At 41.0% G+C, this 18,900-nt stretch overlaps 1 protein-coding gene across 4 annotated transcripts in view; it reads left to right on the plus strand.

Annotated features, from left to right (window-relative positions):
• The first annotated feature begins 224 nt into the window (after nt 1-224).
• The window catches only part of LOC117873546 (serine/threonine-protein kinase Sgk3), a 76,846-nt gene continuing 58,170 nt past the window's right edge, over nt 225-18,900 (plus strand). Inside the window, exon 1 of one of the 4 annotated variants that reach the window (XM_034763024.1) lies at nt 225-602. The gene's annotated coding sequence lies outside the window, so the exon portion shown is untranslated. Of the gene's footprint in view, nt 603-873; nt 978-1,043; nt 1,210-18,900 lie in introns of those variants that run through there. The other 3 variants (XM_034763033.1, XM_034763029.1, XM_034763028.1) reach the window with 3 other exon arrangements.

Raw genomic sequence — 18,900 nt, forward strand, 5'->3', positions numbered from 1 at the left:
TAACAAGGAGGCCTAACTCACTGGAGGAGAGGAATGTTCTGCGAACCGCTCTCACCGGCTCTCGGACGCATAGCAGCCTGCAGTTGCCTCCAGGCCCGCTAGAGGCCGCGGCGCCCCGCTATCTTGCTCGCTCCCTGTGTCACATGAAACTCACATTTAATTCAACGTCCTAAAATGACCCTCCCCGGCGGGTGCCTGGGCCAAGCTGGTGACTGGCCGGTGGGTGAAGCCGCTTCAGGAGCCGGGGTTGGGTGTGGGCTGAGGCAGGGCTCAGTGGTGGCTCAAGTGCCCGCCTTCGGCTCGGGGCGGCTGCGGGGAGACCAGTTCGGATCCCGCGGGCGGGGCCGGCAGCCTGCACCGGTGGGCGGGTGCTGCCTGCGAGCGCTCCCTGGGGCATGTAAGCGCTCCGCGGCACGAGCCCCGGGCGGGGCCGGGGGGGCAGCCCTGGCCGGCTGCGTGCGTGTCTGGCCGGCGGGGGGCCCGGGAGGAGCTCCGCTGACACGTCAGGGAAGAAGCATTTAACCCCGGCAGCGGGCTCCAGGAAAAAGGAAGAGAAAGTGCAAAGTGGCGGAGGCTCGCTCAGCCCGGCGCTGGGCTCTGGGGTAGGTGTGGCCGCGGAGGAGTCGGGCTGGGGGTCGGGGCAGCCAGGCGGCTTGTGATCCAGCCGCACGTGGCCGCAGAACTGAAGCTGCCGGGACCTTAGGCTGCTGGGGCTCTGCTCGGTGCGGCGCTAACCTGGGGAAACGCGGGCCTTGCACCCTGCTCGTTTGTACTTAGAAATAAGTAGGCTTTTAAAAAATCCTGCCTCCCTCTTCCGCAGGAAGCCCGAGCTGCTCGGGTGCACATAACGCTCGCGTCGGGGGGCTAGGAACTTGCTCAGAGTTCCGGAAGGAAAAAGTGCTGTCTCGGTTATTTAATCCTCGAAAGGGAATATTGCGAGGAAGTTGCCCGGTAGAAACGCCCTGTACAGGCGCGTGGTACGTATCCTGGTCTATCACCGGCATTAGAAAGCGTGCGGCGGTACCCTGTGCTCAGCTGCGCATTTCTGGCTTTGCATTCTTCAGAGGAGTTGTAGTGACTGGTCAGATCAGCTTGTTTTCAGGTTCCTCGCACGTCTGCCTATGTTGATTATAAAAGAAATTACTTGATGGGTGAGAGGAGAGAATAACGAGGAGAAAATCTCAGGGCAAGATCATTTTCCTCCAGAATGTAAGCATAAGGCTCTACCTTTCCGTTCTTATTACGCTTCAATGCCATGTCTCTTTGGAACAGTTAATCTGTTTGTGTCTTTTAAAGGGGCACAGCTTTAGGAAAGGTAGACTTTGTTTTGTTACCTGTACTTCTATTTATTGTTTTGCAGTCTGTGCATGCACTTTTGTAACATTCTGGTGCAGTGTTTGCAATCTGAAGGCTGCAGCACTTTGCATGAGAGAAAGCTGATTAAAAGTGAAAGAGGAATGCAAAAAGTAAACTATACAGTGAAAAGTAAAAGTATGCTTCTAAAAATTCATTGTTTTAATAACTTTTTAGTAAACCTGATAGTCTCTTCGGGGCCTGTTCCTATTCTTATAGCCAGTGAGTATTCTGCCATCAACTTAAATACAATATAAAGTGATTGGTTCCCAGATGAAAGTCTGCTATCTGTGATGTGGGGTCTGATGGACCTTCCGGTACTAGGTTGGAATGAAATCTTTCTAAAAGTTTATCAGGCTCAGTTGTACCTAACCCTTGTGTCTTAGAATAGTGAATTGAATTGCAATCCCTAAAATGATTCATATAGTAGGCTTAAAAAAGAGACTCATTTTAAAAGGACTGTCAACTTTAACAAAACTCACTAACAGGAAAAAAATCTATTTTCTTTTAAAGTTTGTCCTGAATTGTTAAATCCCTTAACAATCTCTAAATAGTAGGACGGTGGACAAGAAACGTAATGAGAGCAAGGGAGACTGTCAGCTTGCAACAGGAGCAGAGAGGGCCTACTCTCTCTGAAATGTACCTGCTATTTTTACAAAAACCACCTAAAATTACACTAACCAAAAGAAGTTAATGAGCAGAAAAATTCTCTATTTCCCTCTTTGCTTACTGTGTGCATTTGACAGCACTTTGGCCCCAATCTTGTAATCAGATCCATCTAGGCAGTCTTGCACTCACATGGATTCAATGGCAAGATCAAGGTTTGTGTATGGTAGTTTCAGTTCCTCCTTCTCCTCTGTGTGGTCTGTTAGCAAGGGAGAGACTGAAAATATCTTTATAAAAGGATCTGATTACAAGATTGGGGCCCAAGTGCTGTCAAATGCACAGAGTAAACAAGCAGAAAAAATTGAGAAATTTTCTGCTCATTAACTTCTTTCAGTTAGTGTAATTTTAGATGTTTTTTGTAATAATGATAGGTACATTTCAGGAGAGCAAACTTTATTTCCCTCCCTCCAACCAAGCTAACAGTGTCCCTTGCTCCTTTTAAGTTGATTGACCTACTATTTGTGTACCTCACCGGATCTTCTCCCATATGTCCAATGTTTAGGTTGGCTGGTTGGGAGGTTTTTGGGGTGTGATTTGCAACTGTAGACAACCCCAATGTTCTGATTCCACTACATGATCCTGAATAAATATTGGTGCCTGGTGAAAGCAACAGACATTTAAGAGGTAGGGCGTGACTAAATTCAGGGCAATTGAGAGAGACTGAGCCTCAAAGCCTTAAGTGAATAGTGGCCCTTACCTTGCTTTCATTACCTTCCCTCTGAAAGACACTAAGCAAGTTAAAACAATATGGGGCTGTATTATCTTTTTTAGGTAACCACAGGGTTAGAGGGAGAAGGATTTGCATCCCTCTGACTCTCTACATCTCCTCCTTCTCCCCCATGGAGACCTCTTCTGCACCAGGTTGGGGAGGAGTGGAGACAAGACAGTATTACAGCGGTGGCTAAGCCTCCCTTCCGCACAGAAGGGGAAATCCACTTGCAGGGGGTTGCTTTCTGTTCAGATGTGATGAGGAACAATCTCAGCCTCTGAGATGAATATTGTTTAGGAGTCAGATGTGTGTGGGGAGGAGTACTCTTCCAAACTCCACCTACAAAACAAGCTTCACTCACTGCTCATAGTAGATATGGCAGCTATTCAAAATACGAGGAGCCCAGAATGCGCACAAGTTTCAGCTCCCCCTCAGTGGGGTCCAAATACATTCATGGGCCCTGCTGAGCTTCTCACACTTGGCTTCTCTTTGATGGTCCTTGACTGGACTCTGCGAGACTGCTTGGGTTTGACTCCTTGATTTTGGAGTGTGTATGGGAAAAGTGGGAGGTACTCCCCCAAGCCCATTCACTTGTGGAACCAACGTGACCTGACGCTCAATAGACTGTGCAGATCCTTGTAGTAAAATTTTCACTCTCCTTTCTTACATGCTTTGATGAGCAGTGGAATAGCTAATCCCTTCAATGTCAACACTGTTATCATTGGGCATCTGAGTTAGCCCCTAATGAGATGAACGGGGCCATTCACCCATTTTCAAATTTTGCGAACAAAGGCGGACATCACTGTATCGATTACACTTAGTTTGTCTTTGAGGCTGTCTCAGCAACTATAAAAGCTAGAGATTTACTTTTTAAAAATTAAACTTGGATTTTGGAGAATAAGAGAGCAACATGAAAGAGATGTATCAATGCATACTGGCTGAATCTCAGCCCTGATTTTTTTCCTCAGAATATTGAAGAATCCCATCAGTAATCAAAAGAAGTCTAATCCATACCTTAGGTTTTTCCTAAACCATCTGTCATTGTGGTATGTAAATGATGTACAAAAATTAAAGGTAGAAACTAACGTTATCTTAATAGTAACAGTCTTGCTTGCTAACCCTTGTTCTCTGAAGATGCAGTTTTCAAAGGAGCCTGAAGAAGTTAGGTGCCCAAATACTATTGAACTGCTTTAGGTCCTGTGATAATCTGAGTCTTTGTATGTATTTGGGTAAATCAGTTAGACTGTCTACTGGCAAAATCTGCTGCAAGTTATTCACTAGCCTTATTTTCTACTTTATACTCGTTTTTAACATAGACCAGGGGTTCTCAAACTGGGAGTTGCAAGGGTTATTACATGGGAGGTCATGAGCTGTCAGCCTCCACACCCTAATTCCACTTTGCTTCCAGAATTTATAATAGTATTACATATAAAAAAAGGTGTTTTTAATTTATAAGGGGGGTCTCACTCATAGGTTTGCAGTGTAAGAGGGATCACCAATACAAAAGTTTGAGAACCACTGACCTAGACCATGATCCTGCAATCAGATTCACATAGTTGGCCCTTTTTAGTGTGTCTTGTCTAAACGAGCAGTTAATACATGTCAAGCTGGGGTGCAAATCTAGAGCGCTGTAGCGTCCTGTGCATGTACTGTCCATGTGGCACTTGCTACTATCCAGTAAAAGTTCCCTAGTGCACATTGACATAATAACTGCAGTACGTCACTAGCGAACTTTTAGTGTCCAGCAAGCTGGGGCGCTAACTGTCCTTTTCAGAGGGTAGAAGCTCAGCCCTTTCTGAAAACCCAGGCCCTCTTAAGGTGCCTCAAGATGAACATCCAAAAACTGAAGCACCCAAAATGATGAATAACTCTGAAAATCTTGATCACTGTGAATTTTGTTTATAGGCTAGTACAGGGGTTCTCAAACTGGGGGTTGGGACCCCTCAGGGGTCATGAGGTTATTACATGGAGGGTTGTGAGCTGTCAGCCTCCAGCCCAAACCCTGCTTTTCCTCCAGCATTTATAATGCTGTTAAATATATAAAAATGTTTTTAATTTATAAGGGGGGTTGCACTCAGAGGCTTGCTATATGAAATGGGTCACCAGTACAAAAGTTTGAGAACCACTAGTAGAACTGGCACAGATGGTCTAAACAAACAGAATGTTTTGTGTACGTGTAAGGTTACCTCTCCTTAAATATTAAAGTTATAGAGCATAATGCTTTTTTCAGTTTAAAGTAAAATTATGTGTGCCTGCTTATCTTGGTGTGTGAAAGTGACCTGCAAAGCAAAAACTCTTGCTTTGTCATAAAGAAGCAGTGAAGGTTTAAATAATATCTTAAAGCTTAATTTATTTTAAATAAGCTCTCATCAGCTCCTCACTTTACCTAAGATCTTTCTTTGGGGAGCCTTAATAATTAGATCACCTGTAACCTGCATAGTACCTCTCCCCATCTTAGACTAACTGATCATCCACTTCCCACCACTCCTGGGGAGCATGAAAAGCTGCCACCCACGCTACAGCCTGATAATATTCATGTCCTCCATGGTGAAAAGATCCTCTTAACAACAGAGGGACCGGATAGTCCTGATATTTTAAATGTGGTGTTTTTTTTTTTTTTTTTAAAGCAGAAACATCTTTTTTTTTTTCTTTTTCTTTTTGGGGTGGTGACAGGGAAGGTGAGAAAGAAATAGGAGTTTGTGTGCATTTGAATAAAGGAGCATAAACTTGTGTGATCCCAGCCCCCCCTTCCCCCCGCGCACACACACACTTTGGAGTTCCCCTTTTCAGTTTCAAACAATCCAACAGAACTATGTGCCTAGCCAAATTGTACCAGAAAATTTTGCTGTTTCAAAAGTTGCATAATTTCTTGGAATATTGCATTCCTTTTTGGAAAAGTGAAAGGGATATCAGAATCTGGTTCTTTGATGGGCCACCTAGGTTGATGCAAGCTAAGAAATGGCATTGACACATCTCACTGTCCATGAAGCATACTGCATGCCACAGTGTTGCAGTTTTCTCTTTCACTGTGTATAATCAATTTCCATTTCGTTGTGTTCTTCCTCTCTCACCTATTGTTCTGAAACAGTTGAATGACCGTATTTATTTTTCTTATCAAGTTGTTAGCTGAAGAATGTTGGGTGTAACAGAGGTGAGACAGCTTCATGTAGATAGGAATATTCATGAAGTTACCAAGAGTGTAAAACCCAATTGTTGGATTTTGGTTTTGCATATCAGATTTTGCATCTGTAAATGGCTTCCTATAAACTAAGTTTAAAATTTTTTGGAAGTGTTCACTAATTTTTGTGTTCTCCTTGTGATGGAGTGTACAAATCCAACATGACTCAGGAAAGGCTAACGGTGTGCTGGGGGGCCCAGTAAGCCCTGTTCTGTGACACCTGAAGCAAGCTTCATGCTTTGAGGGAGGAGCTAACAAGAGAGACCCAATTCAAGGGCTGTTTGGCTGGGAGGGAGAAAAGACCTGGAGCTTTCCTTGTGGAGGAGAAGGCTGGCTGAGACATGAACCAGGGAAGATCAAAGCCTGTTGGGACTTCCCTGAAGGGAGGGCAGAGTCTGTTTCTTTGTGTTCATTTTTAGTTTGGGTTTTGGGTATCCTGTAGGGGTGGAACTTCTGTGAGATCTAACCAGAGGGCTGAGTCACCTCAATCCAGAAGGTGCTGGGGGCTGGGTGGATCAGCTGAAAGGCCCAGAGAGAAACCGAGGAAGAGCCACTGATTCACTGAGCCATACCCTATTTTTGGGTGACCAACTGATGCCCTCCTTCCTCACCCTGATCTGCTGTCCTTAGTATCCTTAGGATCCTTGGTCCTTAGTATCTCTGAAAATTAGGCACTGGCATCAGGTAGGCAAACAAAACTAGTGAATGCTTCTGAAAAACTTGGCTATAAACAACCAAGGAGCCTCATAAGTAATGTTTATACCCTATGACTTTGTAAAAATATTGCACTGAAATGTGCTTCTGGATACAGAGAGGTGAACATACTAATGAATAACAGGTATTTAGGCCTAAGACCTCCTCCTTTTGATCTCTCATGGCTTGTTTTCATTCTCTTCAAGCACAGGCACGTTGGACATCCATATCTGTCTTAATTCACTCTTAGTCTGCAATAGCCAGACAGAGCTACAGTTGTATACAGAGACAGTTGTTATTGCCTCAAATGTAGTCTGTTTAGCTTCTTGGTATTACACATGTAGAGATCTGGGATCATAATCAAGCCCTTAATTATTTTACTCTCTTTTAGTAAATTAGGGACTGAACTTCCAGAAAATGAATGCTGTTACATAAACAGCTTCTGAAGCTTCCATTTTATGGTCTGTTTTGTCTTAGATTTTTTTCCCCTCAACATTAGCTGTTTAACATCTATATAACTTCTGTACTGTTTGCAGATGGGATTTAAAATTACATTGCTTTCTCAAGGCAAGATTAAAGCATAAAAGTTTGGATCACTACCAAAACTACTTTACAGGACAAAATTAGAATGGTGTAGAAGAAAAAGCTAAGTGACAAAAAATATACCAGGGCAGCTGACTGCCTGAAGACCAGTAATTCAAACATGTAAGGGGCTTGTTTTTCTGCCACCTTGGTTGTAAACTAGGAAAGAACTGAAGTTAAAGGAAGGGGTAGCTAAAGAAAGAGAGAGGTAGTTGAGATAAATATTTATATATGAGGTGTTCAAATGGAAAAAACGTGAGTTTGTCTCTAAAGGTGAGTTTTCTATAATAAATAAATAACTGGATGATCCCATTTTGTGACAGCTGGGGTAAAAGTGTTTTAAGAAATAAAGCATAGTGAGGTTAAATGACTTATGCAAGGCCGCATGGTGAGATACTGACAATCTAGAATCAAACTTGGGTCTCCTGACTCCCTCCCTTAATGCTAACTACTAAATAGTGCAGTCTCACTAAAATACCATCAATATTTTAAAATTGTTAATCTAATTTACTTTCACTGGTTAGGTTTTTGCATTTTACTCCCATGTGAGTAATTAAATTAGAACCACAAAGTGAAACTGACCAAACTAATTCAATAGTACCATGTGACTTGGGTTCTCAGGACACCAGGGAAATGTTTGAACATTTAATATTAAAGTTTAAATTTAAATGTAGAAAAACAATTCATGAAAACACTTCTCAACATACGGGGTTTTACAGAACCTAGACTTGGCCCTAAATGACTTCCTTTTGCATTTCTTCTGTGTTCAGAGTTCCTATTGAAAACTGATGGGAGTTTTGTGCACAAGGGACTGCAAAATCAGACCAGGATGGTGTCCCTTTAAGGTGTGTTTTGCTACGATAATACTTGTAACAGGAATGAAGAAAATGGTAAATTACATAGACTCATAGGAATAATTAACATAACATTGGCTAATTAACTAATCAGTTTGCAAATGCCTTATATAAAGGCTTTATGTGTAGAAAGCAAACAGTATTCTAGCTATAATGATATCCTACATCTCATAAGTGTTTATACCAGATATATGCAGAAGGAAAACGAAGGTAGATTAAAATGTTCAGAGAAGTTGGTAGGGGTGGTGGTTGTTCTCATGTTAACTGGTATGCTGTGTGCTGGATGAATAGGATTCTTTATAGAATTATCTAAAGCCAGGCATTGATTTATTTGAAAACAAAGAGTTCTTTAGAGCAAAGTTTAGGCTGGCATTGCCATGAATCCTAGAATTATTCTACATTTTAAATGAGAGAACAGTGATGTACTTGTACTTATGTTTAGTACTGCAGAGAACTGTTCACTAGAGAGAGATTCAAACTCTGAGCAAGTCTTTCCAAATTCACTTGCAAAAATTTCCCAGTCTACTCTTCTCACAATAGGTAGGTAATGAAAAGCAAGCCTGAAAGATGCTAGAAATTGTACTAACCCATACTAGAAATTGTGTCAAGCTGTTAGGGACATGTAAGTTGTGATTAAGCACAGAAGCCAAGTAAACACTTTGTTCGCTAAAACCATAACTACAGTATTCAGAGTATGAGCTTATATTCAGTGTTACTTTGGGGTGTCTAAGGCACTGTATGGAGGGGGTAAGCAATATCTTAGATGTGTTTCTGAATGTTCTATTTCACATAGTGTGGGAGTATCTATTGTATATCTGTGGTAATTTAAAAGCCCCACAATAACTTTTATTTCTGACTAAAATCTGAGACTAGACAAAAAAAGGGTGAACATGAGATCCCCTAAATCAACTCATGCATCCGACGAAGTGGGTATTCACCCATGAAAGGTTATGCTCCAATACATCTGTTAGTCTTAAAGGTGCCACAGGACTCTCTGTTCCTAAATCAACTAAAACTCGCTCTCTATGCGACCACTATTTGAATGCTAGGTTACATGTAAAACTTTACACACACAACTACTGGCTGAATATAAACTATAAAAGCCAGATACAATCGCTATCCTTAAATTCAAGTGCACCCTTTGTTCTTGGCTATAGCCATTTAGATATTTTAGCTCATATTATATAATACAGTCTGAGGCCTCCAGACAGGAGACCCCAGGAGCTATGCTACATAAGTAGAGCTGAAGTTAGGAACTGCCTTATCTGAATTGTTGGTATGTGTCAGAATAGGGGTAATGTTTGTAGCGTGAGGGGTCTTTTTGTTGTGGTTTGTTTTGTTTTGTTTTTTACTATGCACATACAGCTGTGTTAAACTGGAACGTTAAAAAGTCAGAAAGAGTAAACAAAATATGTAACAATGTTTTAAAACAACTTTATTTAAAACAAATGTAGCTGTTGTATGATGATTTTGTTGTGGAAGCATATATTAAGGACCTCTTTAAACTGATCTTCCAGATCAGTTCTGGGCCTAGTACAGTAGTGAGATTCACGTGGGAAGGGAGGGAGGACCTAGAGCAGGCTGGGTCAACTCCAGCATTACTGGGAGAAACACTGCTAGCTTGTCAGTATACGTGTGTTTCTCCCCATAACGTTGTAGGTGACTTCTTTAAAAACCTATACATTATCTAATAGGCCCAAGTAATGGCACCCTTTTGTGTAAACTAACTGGAAATATCAATATGTGGACTAATACGATCAATGTCTAGTGCACAATACGTTTCAGAGGTTGGTTTTAGTTGCTAGTCCACATACCACTTTCCTACCATGCCACCACCTCTGTCCTCTCTTGCCTACTTTTTGTGTGCCACCACCATCTTCATTCTAAATGGAAAATAAAATTGCCATCAACTGTAACTCTACCTATAAACACTTAATTAAAAAAAACCTTCTACACCTTTCAGGGGTGTATGTCCAAATAAAGGTTCTCCGTGGGTTCCCCTTCTCCATGGGTTCCCCTTGTCCTATCTCTTTAATATACTACTTGTCTTTTTGTCTAATTTTTGGATCATAAACTCTTCACAGCAGGGCCCACATCTTTGTGAGGCACCGAGCATGTTTCTTGGCACCAGGCAAATTATAATACATCATTCCTCAAAATGCTGTGCTAGGCCCGATATGCCAACTTAGGCAGCTTGTCAGCACTTGCACTCCCACTGTTGTTAGTACTGGTGGATCTGCCCCAGTAGGAGAGTCATCCAAAAAAATGTGTAGACACCTACTTTAGGCATATTCTCAGCAGTAATTGTGATACATCTTACTACAAGTTGATGTAATCTCTAACAACCATAGAGGAGCATGAGTTACAACGTTTGGATTCAGCCTCCAGATTTTTCTAAAGCCAAGGTGTACTGAGCTCTGGGGTTTTGGTTCAGACCTATCTCCAATACTTGTGACTGTATAAAATGTCAAAAGATTTACAAAAGCACCTTATTAGAATAAACTGTTCTGTGATTTTAGGTGACCTTAGCAATTAACTTAAGTACTTCACACGGCTCCTGTTCAAAAGAGAACACTGTGTTGCATTCCAATACCAAAAGCAAACTAACCTCTTGTAAGTTCAGCCTGAATGAAGGTGATGACACTGAAACTTGTTAGAATCCAGAATAATTCAAGCATACAATATGAGGAATTTTTTTTAATTCTCTCTGATTGGGAAGTCAGTGCTTGCTACATTCCCTTTTGAATTAAAGCTGTTACAAATGCCACCTTCCTAAAAGGGGGCTGGTTGTCCTGACTTGAATCCAACAAACTGGAATTGGAAAAAACAGTATTTGGTCCTGCCATGCGGGCAGGGGACTGGACTCGATGACCTCTTGAGGTCCCTTCCAGTCCTAGAATCTATGAATCTATTCATAATTAAATGGTAAACTTCCAACATTTCTTCCACCAAAAACTTCCACTTTGAAGATCTTTCTAAATAGTTAGTCATAAAATGTTTTAAGACAATTCGCCATTTAAAACAAATGACAAAAAAATATTGAAGTAGTGCCATAATGTCCATGTTATGTCTATGGGGTAGAATCTAGAAACCCAGTCAAGGGGTGCACTAGCTACATTAGACAAAAATAACAAAGAAGATTGTCCCTGCCCCATGGAGCTTTTCTGTCTACTTGAAAGGCAGGATGCAGCACATAGATAAAACAAACTGGATGGGGGGTGAGTTGGGAGGATGAGGTAACAATAAAAGTGTAGCAGAAGTCCATGTCTCTTGACTTCCTACTGTGTATAACTTTATTTGATCTTATTGTTTGGGGTGAGAGAGAGAGAGAGAGAGAGAGAGAGTGTGTGTGTGTGTGTGTGTGTGTGTGTGTGTGTGTGTGTGTGTGTGGAGATGAGAAAAATGTTTATTTAAGGTTGCAGGTAGTTCATGTTCGTCTGACTTGTTTAAGATCATCAGAGATGGCAATGACCTCTCCGATCAAGACTCTCCCTGCCACAAGGGCATAATCCATTCAACTGATCAAGGAAGTATCCAGCACAAAACAATATGTTTAGGAGCAGTGAGCAGAATTCTGCCAGTTTTTCTTACTTTCTGTCAAAATGCCTCTTTGAGGTAGTCTGGAAAGCAAAACATAATGAGAAATCATTCATTTACATTTACACGGATTAACATGTCTCCTAATGAAACAAGACTTACTGTGGGTTTAACTTAAAATGTATTTTCAAATAAGTTGTAGTAGGCTGATAAAATGTTTAATATGTAAATAGATGCACATTCACTGTTAACCAGCCATGCATAGGCAGTCTCTAAGCCTACATCTACACTGCAAGCTACGGGTGTGATTACCTTGCTCGTGTACATGTACTCATGCTAGAACAAGTATAAATAGCAGGATAGCCACAGTAGTGCGGGTAGTGGCAGTGCAGGCACAGCTTAACTATGCTGAGTACATACCCACTGGTTTCAGGCAGGTTTGCGTGCTACCGCGGCTACGCTGCTGTTTTATACTTGTGCTAGCTCAAGTATGTGTATGCAAGCTAAAGAATCACAGGCCTAGCTCATACTGTAGATGTGGAATAAAGATATTAGCATGCATACACTTTGTACAGTCTGACTGCTTCACAACCATTGCATGCCCCTGAAAGAATTAAACTGTAAGCCAGAAGCTTCACAGCTTTGGGGTGGAGTTCTGGGAGAGGGGTGTGTTTAAATACTGAAGAGCCTGGGGGGGTCAGTGCTTCACCCAGAGGGACTAGGCAGCTGGACAGTGTGTTCCAACACTCGGAGAAAGGTCCCAGATAGGTGGTCTGCGTCCTGAGAGTGTGTCTAGGGACCTCAAGATTGGGGCAGTGCACAGGTGCCGACTTTCCAATGTGCTGGGAGGTGCTCGACCTCTAGCTCTGCCCCAGGCCCCGCCCCCATTCCACCCCTTCTTCCCCCTTTATGCTCTTTTATCCTTAATCATGTACAGCACAATACAGATCATACAAAACAATAAAATATGCTAAACACCATGTCCCTCACTCACTCCCCCTTCCCTTGGGAGACCTTAGGGACCACCTGTGTTCCAGCAGGCAGGGTCCTCTGCCCCCTTGCCTATCCTGCCCCTGCAGCAGCCTGCCTCATCTTACAAATTGGCTCTCCCTTCAGTTTCCCCCTTCCAGGTTCCCTTTGTAGATTCCTGCTGGGGTCATCTGCTTCTTTTGTTTTCCTGATAATTTTCCCTTACTCTCAAATCCTCCTTTCAGACAAGTGGAGGAAATGTCCTCCCAACCAGAGCAAACCTATTGTCCCAAAGTGTGTTTATCTTGAATAAGAGAGACAAGATAGTTTAGGAAATATCTTTTATTGGACCAAATTCTGTTGGTGGAAGGTATACGCTTATTGTTGAGTGTTGATCACTCACGATTGTCTCTGACCCAGTAGAGATGTAACGCAACCTTGCTAACTTTTGATGGATCCACATCAGTTTTTCATGACACAGTAATTTCATGAATCAATTTAATAAAATCATCCACAGTTCAGAAGTGTTACAGACAAGACCCCCAAATCATCACACTGTCTTTCTATATGTGAGCATTATGCATCATTCCGAGCACCTCTTTATTTCTCAGTACTTAAGCGTTAGTTTGTCCCAAAATTAAAGGAACCATTCTTGTATGAGCCGAAAGGAAGTTTGTACTTTCTGACCCTAATTATTATTTATTTTTTTTAAGTTTCAAAGATGCTTGTAAACCAGCCCAGATTAAAAGAGGTGCTATGCATAGCATCTATCTTAACCTGGAGGAAGCTGGGTACTTCTCAAGTTGGCATTAATACACAAAAATTGGTTGTTTGGAAAAGTGGTGGTGGGGGGGGAGAGAAAGGTATTGTGGGAGGATTCAGAAGGAGGGAATGAACTGAGGGTATGTCTACACTACAAGTGCTACAGCTATGCTGCTGTAGTGTAGACCCTTTACTACAGTGATGGAAAGGGGTTAGATTCCCCTGCTCGTGTAGAGATGGTAGCTAAATTGACAGACACTAGGTCGATGGAAGAATTCTTCTATCTGGGGCTTATGTTGGCTTAACTACATCTCTTGGGGTGAATTTTTCACAGCCCTGAGTGATGTAGCTAGGTCAACCTTAATTTTAGGTGTAGGCCAAACCTGGGGGTGGGTGTGGGTGTGGGTGGACAGGACACTTCTGAGAAGGAGAGGAAATTTATAATGGTTGTGAGTTAACTTGGTCATGCTCATCCCATCCTAATTCTGAACTCCAGATGTTGGATTATGAATCCTTTGGCTGTGTCCAATTTGACACCCCACCCCCAACTTTCCTATGGGAGTTAGCAAAGATGGGAACACTAGTGTTCAAAGAGACACCCTACATTATGATCACTATGTTGTGTAGACATGCAATAGTGGGAATTTTTAAGAAAAAGTAGTCTAATGTAGGCCTAGGGAAATTAAACAAGACTAACTTTGTTCTGACATGGCTATTTAATAGGGATCTTGTAGTAGTGTGTGTGTGTGGTTTTTGTGTTGTTGTGTTTTTTATATATATATATATATATATATATATATATGCATATGCATGAAATGTCTTGGATTGCAAATTAGTTGCTTTAGAAATCTGGTGGTAATTAAACCCACTGATGGAGGAAAAAATAGACACTTGAATAGTGCTACTTTAATATGATTTGAACCCCCAGCATTTTAAATGTGAAGCAGATATATTTTTCCAGTAGGTTACACAGTCTTTGGTTAATGACCTGTATTTCTCTGGACATTCCACAGGTCACTGGAGAGCTCCTATATTGTCCAATGAATCCAATAAGGATATATTAATAAAATGCAAACAATGGCTAGTTCAGTTTTTCAATTCATAAGATCTAAAATACAATATGCAAAATTAATGTAAATCAGACATACTATTTTGTTTTTTGAACAAAAATTTTTAAATATTTTCATAACTCTTAGAATGTTTGTATTATAAATTTTGAGAAGTCAATGATCAATTTGACACCAACTAAGATTGCTTTGAAGTTATGAAGCACTGAAATTTTGTGTGTGTGTGTGTGTGTGGGGGAACCCACAAGAACAATTTCTCTATCACATACAAAAATTGCTTTTAATCTTAATCTATTTGTTGAAGAAAATTCTAGCTGAAATATAGAAAAATTCTTGTTCTCACTACTTATTGAAGGAAAACTGACTAGCTTGTCTGATTTGCATGCAGCAAGATCTTGAGATGAACCAGGGATTTGACAAGTATCGGGGGTAGCCGTGTTAGTCTGTATCTACAAAAACAACAAGGAGTCTGGTGGCACCTTAAAGACTAACAGGTTTATTTGGGCATAAGTTTTTGTGGGTAAAAAGCTTATGCCCAAATAAACCTGTTAGTCTTTAAGATGCCACCAGACTCCTTGTTGTTTTTTTCAGGGATTTGACAAATTGACTTGAATACTGACTGTAGGAAGGTATAATAACGTTAAATGAGTTTGCTAAAAAAAAAAAATCCATTCATTTTAAGTCTCTCTTTAAAATTATTTGTATGCATTTACATCAAAACTAAAAGTAGATGAGAGAGAAGTTTTGTGATACAATATTTGGAAACAGGACAAGTGGTGTTGACTGGAACAACCTGCAATATATTCCTATCCCTCGAACAACAACAACAACAAAAAGTATACGAGCACTACTTTGCTTCCTGGAATTGCATGTCAATTACGAAACACAAACATGTCTGTCAAAACAAGGGCCATTAAAACACATCCACATGTACTGTGTTTCTTTGTGTCCCACTTGCTGAAAATTCCGTAATAAAGCATTGAACAACAACAATTTTAGCTATTGAATTCGTAGTGGTGTTTAACTATTAAGTTATCACTTTGTAGACTATGGAATACATAGGGTATGAGCAATAATTAATGTCAGTGGAAACATTCTAATTTTTTATATTAAGAAATAAAAATATAGCTATGTAACAAAAGGAAAATAGCAATATGTTAAAACCAAGGTCAATTTTCTTGTTTATATGATCACCAAGGACCTTTGATAAGCCTGAATTTTAATCTTAGTATATGCTCTTAATACATTGGCGACTGTCTGTCATCTCCATATCAGATCACCTCATTTCTTTCACTTATCCCCTCCTGGTCTCAAAGGTCCTGTATCATATCTGTCTCTTTTTTGGTTTAGGAGGACTGTATGGGGATATCCTTTATAAGCCTGTCTCTGAAATTCCTTAAAATGTAATTATGATGGTCACCATGTCGGCCAGCACCAGTGATTGCCCCAGGACCTTCCAGAGCTAAATGCATGAGGCTCTACAACTTGAGTTAAAAAGTCAGGCTCTGACGCTGAGAGGTAGTACACTTACATCCTGCATGGACTGGACACAGAGGATAAAAAGGACTGATCATTAGATTATATAATTATGGTCGGTAAAGTGCTTACAGTATAAAACCTAAAAATGGTGCCGCCTTACTCAAAAGATAAGCTCCCCGCCACCCTATGTCATCAGACATATAGTTGCTTGCTTTAGTGGTGGATTTTTTTTTATCATTACTGTTTACTCCCATTAGGTGCATGGAGTCTGCTAAGCTATAGGGGAACGAGCTGGATTCTCTTGGACAGTTCAGCTAAATTGCTAATGGAGTTACGATTACACATGTGTTTTGTGCTGGTGATACCAGAATACAGTGTGACTATCTCAGATTCCAGGCTGAATTTGCAGATGTGATAGCTTGGGGCGGGGGTGGAGCTTTTGTAATGGAGCGAATTTGATATTAAGATCATTGATACACTTGGGACTCCACAATTCCTTTTTTTGGTAGAGCTATGCTTTAGCTGGTGGCCACAAAACAATTCCTTCTTTCCAGAGGCTAAGCACGCTGCTACAACACTCCAAGACCCTAGTAGCCCAGGGAAGGAGAAACCTGGACTGATAAGCAAATCCAGATCTCTCACCCTGTAGTGAGTGTACTATGATACCAGTGCACCACAAGTTTGTTGATAGGTACAGTATGTATGCAAATGATGCACAATAAGATCTGTTAATTTACTTCAAAAATATACACAGTAGGTGGTTGGTTTTTTTTTCTTCTAAGGGAAGGGAGAACCACACATTTCCTCTGCACTGAGGCCTGGTAGTCCTTTTGGGTGGGCTTTCCTTGCATAACATAAAACAGCAACATGAAAAGGTGTGTGTTTATCCAGTCCAGATTTGCAGTTCTGTTAAAATGACAATACAGCTGAGATCTCAGGAGCAAAGTTCATAACACTTCAAACTTCTGTTCAGAATATTTACTTTAACAGCAAAGTCTAATTGAACAAGCTCTTTCATACATATGTTCAACCTGAGAAGACCTAGCTGTGTTCAGATCGTCTTCATACTGAGTCAAAGTGTGTTTATAAACTGAATACCAAGAAGAGAGAATCTTTCAGTTAAGAGAATGAATTGTAGATCATATTCCAAAGTCAAGGTAATACATTGGCATAGCTGCACATTTCTGTTTATAATGGCTTTCAGCTTCAAATTTCATGGTAATAATTAATTACTACAGTGTGTGTTTACTGACCTAGTATAAATGAGGGGCCACAGCTCCACTAAGATATCAACTCACTTGCATCAGTAGTGGCTTTTTATGCCCATGTTGTCTAGATGTAAATTAGCACTGCCTTGTACCTGTGTAGTGAATCAGGCTCAGTGTATTGTAAAAAAATGTTTGTTTTGTATAGCTTATTCAAGCATTTTTCTTTATAGCGAACATAAAATCTGATTTTGTTTTGCGATGTGTATACATACCACTTGCCCATCTATGTAGAGCCTATAAAAGGTGTTTTAACACTTATAAAATGTATTGGGCCTGATTATCTTCTGCCTGGAACCCTGTGTAGTACTTGAGCAAAGAAGGTATAATATGCTACCAACAATGGTAGGGTGCCCATAATTCCTAAAGCAAAAATGGGACAGCGCCAGGACTCGCCCCAGCCACGGCCCTCCCCCGCCCTCAGGACTCAGCAGAGCCGCCAACCCCGCTGGGGCTGGCGTGCGCACGCACCCACCCCCCCACCCTCCGAGCTCCATGCCACCCAGAGCTGGGGCTGACCCTCCCCAACTCCACAATGGCCGAGGCTGAGCCCAGTGGAGCCGGGGACTGAGGCTTACCCCCCCCCCCCCCCTCACTGCCTGGCACCTCGCATTGCCATCCCCCCAATTTTCCTCTGTGCCCCCCCCCAAGGGGGCGGACCTGACTTTTTTGGTAAATTGGGCATTTGTTGGTTTGTTCTTGCCAAAGAGCAAACGGGACAAATGCTCGTTTTTTTGTTAGAAAAGTCGGGAGGGCTGGGACAGAGCTTAAAAAAGGGACTGCCCTGGACAAAACGGGACGTATGGTCACCATAAACAACTTTGACCTTCAGATTACCTGGGTGTAAATGAATATGTAAGGTGCACGGCAGGGAAGAACTGGGATCATTGTTTCCAATGCCCATATATAACCAAGTGCCCCTGTATCATTGCAATGATGATGAAAATAGGAGGATGCACTGAAAGACTGGCTATTGACCAGCAATGAGCTTTGTGAAACACTGCTTCTGTTATCTTGTGTCAACATCCACTGTAAACACCTTGTTTTAACAGGTCATATCAGAACCTAATCTTAACACTTTTTTTTTTTTTTTTTTTTTTATTCATGGAAACTAGACTGCTGATCTGTCTCTCTCACACACACCATAAACTGTGTGTGTGTTTAAAAAAAAAAAAAAAAAAAAAAACCCACTGACAATTACACTTAAACAGTATCATAAAAATGTTTGATTATTGCAATAAAACAGGTGTTTAAGTCAGAAAATACATTAAGGTACATGTGTTTAAATGCAAAATATGACTAACCAATATCTCTCTGACAATCTGGGATATTTTTGTCTTGCAGTCACATCATACTTATGTGCAATTAGTGCCAAAAACTCACATCCATATCAAACTACTGGAAAGTTCCTCAGTTATAACATGTGAGGTATGAAAAAGCTATAACAGCTTCCCTAAATAAGTGTACAAAAATGTACCGAGGTTATGCATAAATAATGCAAAATCAAGGAACTAGAACAATTACATAACGAGAAATGGAAGCCACATAAGCTATTGTTCTTGTTTAACTTTTTAATGTATGAAAATCAAGACCTAGTTAATGCTTTTGATAGAAAATTGTCTTCTCTGTCTAGTTTATTTTTCAAATGTTAATTTGAATAAAATAGTAAACTGGCTGTTATGCCATTTGTAAGAACTGTAACCTTTTAGGAAACTGTCTTAGCTTTCTCTAGTCCAATATTAAGCAAATAAGGTATGTCTGCTATATTTTGTGCATGTAATCACAA

The sequence above is a fragment of the Trachemys scripta genome, chromosome 2, assembly GCF_013100865.1.
Source record: "Trachemys scripta elegans isolate TJP31775 chromosome 2, CAS_Tse_1.0, whole genome shotgun sequence".
NCBI lineage: Eukaryota > Metazoa > Chordata > Testudines > Emydidae > Trachemys > Trachemys scripta.